A 6,803-nucleotide genomic window follows, 5' to 3' on the forward strand; every position below is an offset into this window, starting at 1 on the left:
ATCAACATATCAGCTCCTTCAGATATATGTTCATTCTGTGTAATATTTATCTAATTAATTGTCATATAATTTTATGGAGATTATAAAAAAAAATTTTAAAACTGAATTGGGGTAGAAAAATAGTTCAAATGAGCAAGAAATGCGTTGATTTAAACTACAGGATATGACGGCATGTCAGTAGTTCAAATGAACAATAGTTCAAACGAACAATAGTTCAAACGTACCATAGTTCAAACGGCAGTAGTTCAAATGCGGATCCACCATATTTTCGGTCGGATGAGCAGTATTTTTAGGTGGGATGAGCAATTTTTTTAGGTCGGATGAGCAATACCCATAGGGAAACATTTTTACCGACTTTATATGTGCCGATAGCTCGAAGTTGGCGGGTAAATAATTCTGGACTTTATATGTTCATCGGTTTGTCGGAGACTAAATGTTTGCAGGGTAATTTTTTAGGTCGAGCAAAAGTTTATGTTAGATGAGCAATATTTTTAGGTCGATAAGCAATATTTTTAGTTTTTAGGTAAAGTTAAAAGGGTAATATAATTTAGGTCGAAATTGAGCAATTATAAATGTCAGTTGAGGAATATTTTTATGTTGAGGTTGAGCAATATTTCTATGTCCATCGAGTACAAATTTATAAGGTATGTTAGATATTAGCAGTAATTTTAGGTTAAGGACAAGCAATTTATTGTTAGGTTGCAGTTGATCAATATATACTGTCGGTTGAGCAAAAGTCTCATGATCCAGTACTTTAAGCAATATTTTAGTAGGTCTGGTGCAACTGCAATACTTTTTGGTCGGATGAGCAATATTTTGGTGTTAGGTCATTTCCCCAGCACAACTTCCACAGCACAATTTCCCCAGTCACAAATTTCCCAACAGCAATTTCCCCAGCCGCTAATTTCCCCAACAGCAACTTCCCCAACCGCTAATTTCCCCAACACTAACTTCCCCAGTCACTAATGTTCCCAACAGCAATTCTTCCCCAACACCAATTTCCCCATGCAGTAAAATTCTTAATTTCCCCAACAGCAATTTAGATTTAGATTTGTCCCTTGACATTGATTGTATATGGTTGTACTCATACTTATTGGAATCCACCAGAACATTTCTCTTCTTCGAGGACAGTGTTCTGCCCACTGTCGACTCTAATCCAACTGATTTTTTCACAATCAAAAAGTTTTTTTTTTAAATTGCGCATTTGTTTATTGGAATAGTGTTAAAAACGGAAATATTTGATATTTTACTGCTGGGGAAGTTGCTGATGGGGAAATTAGTAATTGGGGAAATTGTTGTTGGGGAAGTTGCTGTTGGGGAAATTAGTAATTGGGGAAATTGTTGTTGGGGAAGTTGCTGTTGGGGAAATTAGTAATTGGGGAAATTGTTGTTGGGGAAGTTGCTGTTGGGGAAGCTGTTGGGGAAGTTGCTGTTGGGGAAATTAGTAATTGGGGAAATTGTTGTTGGGGAAGTTGCTGTTGGGGAAATTAGTAATTGGGGAAATTGTTGTTGGGGAATTTGCTGTTGGGGAAATTAGTAATTGGGGAAATTGTTGTTGGGGAAATTGGTTGTTGGGAAAATTGCTGTTGGGGAAGAATGTCTCGGGGAAGTTGTGACTGGGGAAGATGCGCTTGGGATCTAACCTAACACCAATGAATATTTTTATAGGTCATTTCAAAAGCATGTTACTAATTGGGTAATGCTATACTTTTAAAAATAGAATGTACATCTTACGAGGGAGGGGGTGCTTGGCCGCCATGAGCCCCGCCAAATGACATCCAAAGCCTTCTGATACAATATGGTATGATCTCCCTCCAAGTCCCTTAAAACCATCTCTGGGCCTTTCGTTTGGTCTTCAAGCCTCCGACATTCTGTCTCCATCCCCCACAGTTTGGTCTCTAATGAAAAATATCTGGCTTTTAAATCTACCAAAAACCTTTTCGTTCAAATAATCTCTAATTGATTTATAAATTTCGCAAATTCCGTGACTTGTGAATTTAACTATATTGCAGTTTCATAGAAAAAATTTGTTAGAGAATTTTTTTTACAGGTGTATCTTGTACAAATCTAACTAAACTACCACACTATTCACAAAACACAATAGTTTTGTGAAATACTTGAATTGATGCTTTTAAGCGCGATGCTTTTTGTAAACTTTTCATAAGAAAACAAGTCAAATCAATTTAATGAACTAAAATTTGAAATGTTTGATTTAAACGATTCTTTAAACTATGGTGGATTCTACTATGAAGAAATATATTTTGAATTTTGGTATTTTTATCTTAAAGTAATTAATTTTGTAAAATTTTGAAAATGCGCGAAAAAGTATTATGAAATCCGCAAATTTTTTGAAAAAATTTTAAACTAAAAACTGAACAAAAAAGAAGATGCGCGCGAAGCGCCCTAAAAGCCATTTTAATAAAAGTTCCAGAAAATCTGCAGAAAATCTTTGTGATTAAAGAAACATAATAATTATAGAAACTAATAATTGAATAAGATTACTTATTTTCGATGATAAGAGTTAATATTTATTTTCTCAAACTGCTCCTTAACAACTAATTAGTTTTTTGTAGAATTTTGTTTACATTTTTGTCACGGCGTATTTAATAATTAAAAAAATAAAACAATTCTAAAAACATATCCACCCAAAATTACGATTTTGAACGTCAAACCTAGGATATACAGAACTTTAAAAAGTTTTATATGTCTCAAAGGAATCCAAAAGAATTTGTCCATGCAACATTGCATACTCAGTTCAACTACCTTACATAGCCGGTTTGTCCCTTTGAATAAAAAATAAGAACTCTTTGTACCGGGTTTCAAACTTTTGTAATTTTTACTTTTTGTTGCTTTCATCTGCGCGCAATTTCTCTAAGCACATATTATCCACTTACGTGGAAAATCCTATATATTGAATGTGTCTTATCATGTGAATTTTTAAATTTTTAAACCCATTTTTTTCTTTCTCTCTCTCACACTTCAATTTTTATAGGATCGGAACACTTGCAACAGAGCATAGCTTTCTTATCCATATATCTTTGCAACCTGGAATTTGGCACACTTTCGTTATTTCAATCTATTGAATTCTGCTTGAACGTATAGTCTAAATTGGAAATATCGAGGTTTTACACCATCATTTTAAAAAGATATATGGGATTTAAAAAATAGAGTTTGTGGCTAGTGTTCAGTTCCTTGTCTTTCACACATTACACATTTGAGAATTCTCCCTGAATAGACATAAATATAACAGATCTCTGTAATTTTAAAATATATCCTAAGCTTTATTGAAAACTGAAATAACATGGTTTTTGTCAATTATTATTTCAAGCATTAATCGAGGCATATTCTATTCACAACGTTCGCAAAAACAACTATATGTACTTATAGTGTATTTAAGGGTACTGTTGTTAATCTGGCAGCCAATCTTTTTTAAATGGAGGATAATTTGATATTACACGGACACTGACAGTGTCTTTATACCAAATAGTCTGAAGAGAACTGTGACACTTTCTGTTTAACCTTTTGGCAAGAATCTGTGAGAAAATGTGCCCAGTAATTATACCAATTTACTTGGATAATGAGTTTATCTAATTACCTTCATTCACCTCAATCCAAACTATGTAAAAAAAAACTATTTTACCAAAAAAATGTTCACAGAAATGAAATTTTATTAATAAGAGCGATTAAAGATAACTTTCGTATTTTATCCGTACACTAGCTGAAGTACCCTGCGTTGCCCGTGGAATTTTAAATACCATAATGTTATGTTAATATATACATATATATATACATATACATATATACTTATAAATATACATGAGCGAAAAGCTTTATTATATAGAATAGGTGTATATTATTATGAGACTTCAAAGACGACGGTATGAAATATATGCAGACTCTTGTTCTTAGTCTCAGTTATCCGCAACTGGAACCTTCTGTCAGCAAGAATATTTATTATGTCATTTTAAGATAGGAATTCGGGCAAAAGATAAAATTTGCCTTTCAGATATTATGTTTAATGTTTAGGTCGTCATTAAAGTAGAATTTGTCTAGAAAACTGTTCCTTAGTTTTCACCTAAGCAAAATAAAACAATTAATGCATACATTTATTTCATAGTAACAATATTACATTAATCCATTTCTCAGGGCATGGACATTGGACATTAATAGGGTATAAATTATATAAATTGGGTGATCACTTGTGAAAGAACGGAGTTTTGAAGAAATCATAAAACTGAAATATTGAAAAATATTGGCTAAATAAAATATTTGGGTCTAAATTCATGGAAATATTTGATAAAGTTTTTGCAACATTTTTCTGAAAGAAAGATAAGTGTGTGCAGTGGTTTATTCCTGCCCATGCCCTTGTTTTTTACTTCTACAAATATTAACAAAATAATAAGGACAGCAACAATAAAGATTTTATAAAGTAAATATTTGCTATCACTCGAGTCAACTTTATTATGGATTCTATATAAACCGACCTAGAGACTAGAGAGCCATGGGTTCAGTGTCTTTGTGTGCTGCATGATTGTCAGCTTTCAAAAGTTTTTCGTATTTTAGGTTTTTAGACTTGTTAAGGATTCCACAAAAATCGCAAAATAAAAAAAAAAATTATTTTATACATTTGATTTGTTTACAATTTGGAACAATGATACCTTTGTTTACAAACTGGAACCCTGATGATACCTTTCACTGTGATTTAAACAATTTTAAAAATCGATGAGAATTTTGCGAATTACTTCGTTAAAAACTAAAGCTAACAACAAATGGTTTATTGTACTAAAATGTACATGTATAGGGCTACAGAAAATCATAAGTGAGTTACACGGGGCAAAATCAAAGCCCAAAGTTGCCCCTGTCTTAAAAATTATTGGTACTTTTTATAAGCAGGCTAAATCTATGTGCTTTGTTAACAAACAAAGTGTGATGCATATTCTTGGAGGATTGTAAACAAACTAAGTGCTGATCAGACTTTAGAACCCGCGTAAACAATATCCTCCTTTTCAATCTTTTTTACTATTGAGACGTGGCCTTCTACCTTGGTGAATAGGAACGGGCGACCCCCCCCCCCCCTACTCTCCCAGTTGCGCCCTTCTTTTTTGTCTATCTCCCCTAGATCGGTTTAAAAAATACCCATGAAAAAAAATCACATAAAATCCAATACGAGTTAAATTTCTGTTATCGAAGATAAAATTTGTTATTTTTGTAAAATTTGCCTTTCCTGAATTCAGTAGACATAAAACAAATTACTGTGTAAAAATACCAAGGACTAAAACTTCGAAACTTTTACCATAAATACTCGAGTCCGGTTTACTTAGAACGTGGAACCTTAATTAGTTAAGATAATGAAACATAAAACATTTTTAAAAAAGTTAAATTTTTTTGGATTTTTTTTACAGCAATGTGAACATAAATCACACAACCAAGGTTATAATGCAAGGAAAGTTTATTGCAGTTGAGTATAGTCAGCGTACATATTGAAACCAGTTCTCTCTCAGGGTGGAATTTGTAAACAAGAATAGATGCAACAGTGTTCGTTTAGTATCCGAGAAGGATAAAGTCATTGAATTTTGAAAATTTCGATAATTCACATAATGTTTCCAATGACCAGAATATTTCATTGATTTTTTATGTGAAAGATGGATACCATGTCAGGCTGTGCCATCCGTCTTGTGTTCACATTACCGCCCAGAGACAGTTATACACTGTAGTACAAAAGATGCGTACACCTCTGAAATAACTTTCCTTGCATCATAAGCTTGACACAACATGACATAATACAAAGAATAGCTCAGAATATTATAGATGACGCGAGTAAACATAATTTGTTTTGAAATTGAATTTTAGCCATTTTTAATGTGAAGAACTATTTCCAATATCCTGAAATATATACAATGGAAAGTTTAGGGCATATTTCTCATAAAAAGGACTTTAAGAGTAATTTTAAACGACCCTCCAATCAAAGAGACAATGCTTGATACAATACCCTGGAAACCTTTTCATTAAGGATCACTTGAAATTACGCTTCCAGTGCCTTTAATCATAGAAAAAAACTCCACAAACGAAAACAATAAATTTCAAAGAAGATTTAATTTTTTTTTGCTTTTTTTCCAGCTTCAGCTATGATTGCTTTTTCCATAAGGGTAATCTTATACATTGAGATTAACATTTATCACAAGGAGAAGTTAGAACTGTCTCTACTGTGTTGGCTGTTAAGCATGACTAACATTAAACAGATTCACTAGAAATATTTTTAATCAAATTTTCTTTTCATTTACGTCATTCATTAAATTCAATCAATTCATTAATTATTTTGATCATTTTCAAAACAATTCATTATCCGTAATATCTGAACATTGTTCACATTTAAATGACAAAAAAATTTCTCAACCTCAATTAAGAATACCCCAGATAATTTCAAATCTTTATGTTGTAAAATTTTCTCCCATCCCCCGGCCCCCCCTCTCACTGCACACCGAGTTGCATAAATGCATATAATTCAAATATGTGTAGACAGAGTTTAATATTTGCAATTTGAAATTATAGCATATAGTCATATAGCCAACTCAAATACCACACATCTATACTTTTCTTGTCTGTTTCTCTGTTTGTTTGTAACTGATAAACGTCAAAACGGTTGAAGAGATCGGGCCCGAATTTTTTTGTGGGACATCCACATGATCCCAGAAAAGGTTTATTAATGCTCAGAACTACAAAAAAATTGCCTCCAAAACTTTTGATTTTCGTAAAAGTTTGAAAATCCACGAAAAAAATGTTATTAAATCCGCGAACTTTTGTTT

The sequence above is a fragment of the Eurytemora carolleeae genome, unplaced genomic scaffold (assembly GCF_000591075.1).
Source record: "Eurytemora carolleeae unplaced genomic scaffold, Eaff_2.0 scaffold181, whole genome shotgun sequence".
Taxonomy (NCBI): domain Eukaryota; kingdom Metazoa; phylum Arthropoda; class Copepoda; order Calanoida; family Temoridae; genus Eurytemora; species Eurytemora carolleeae.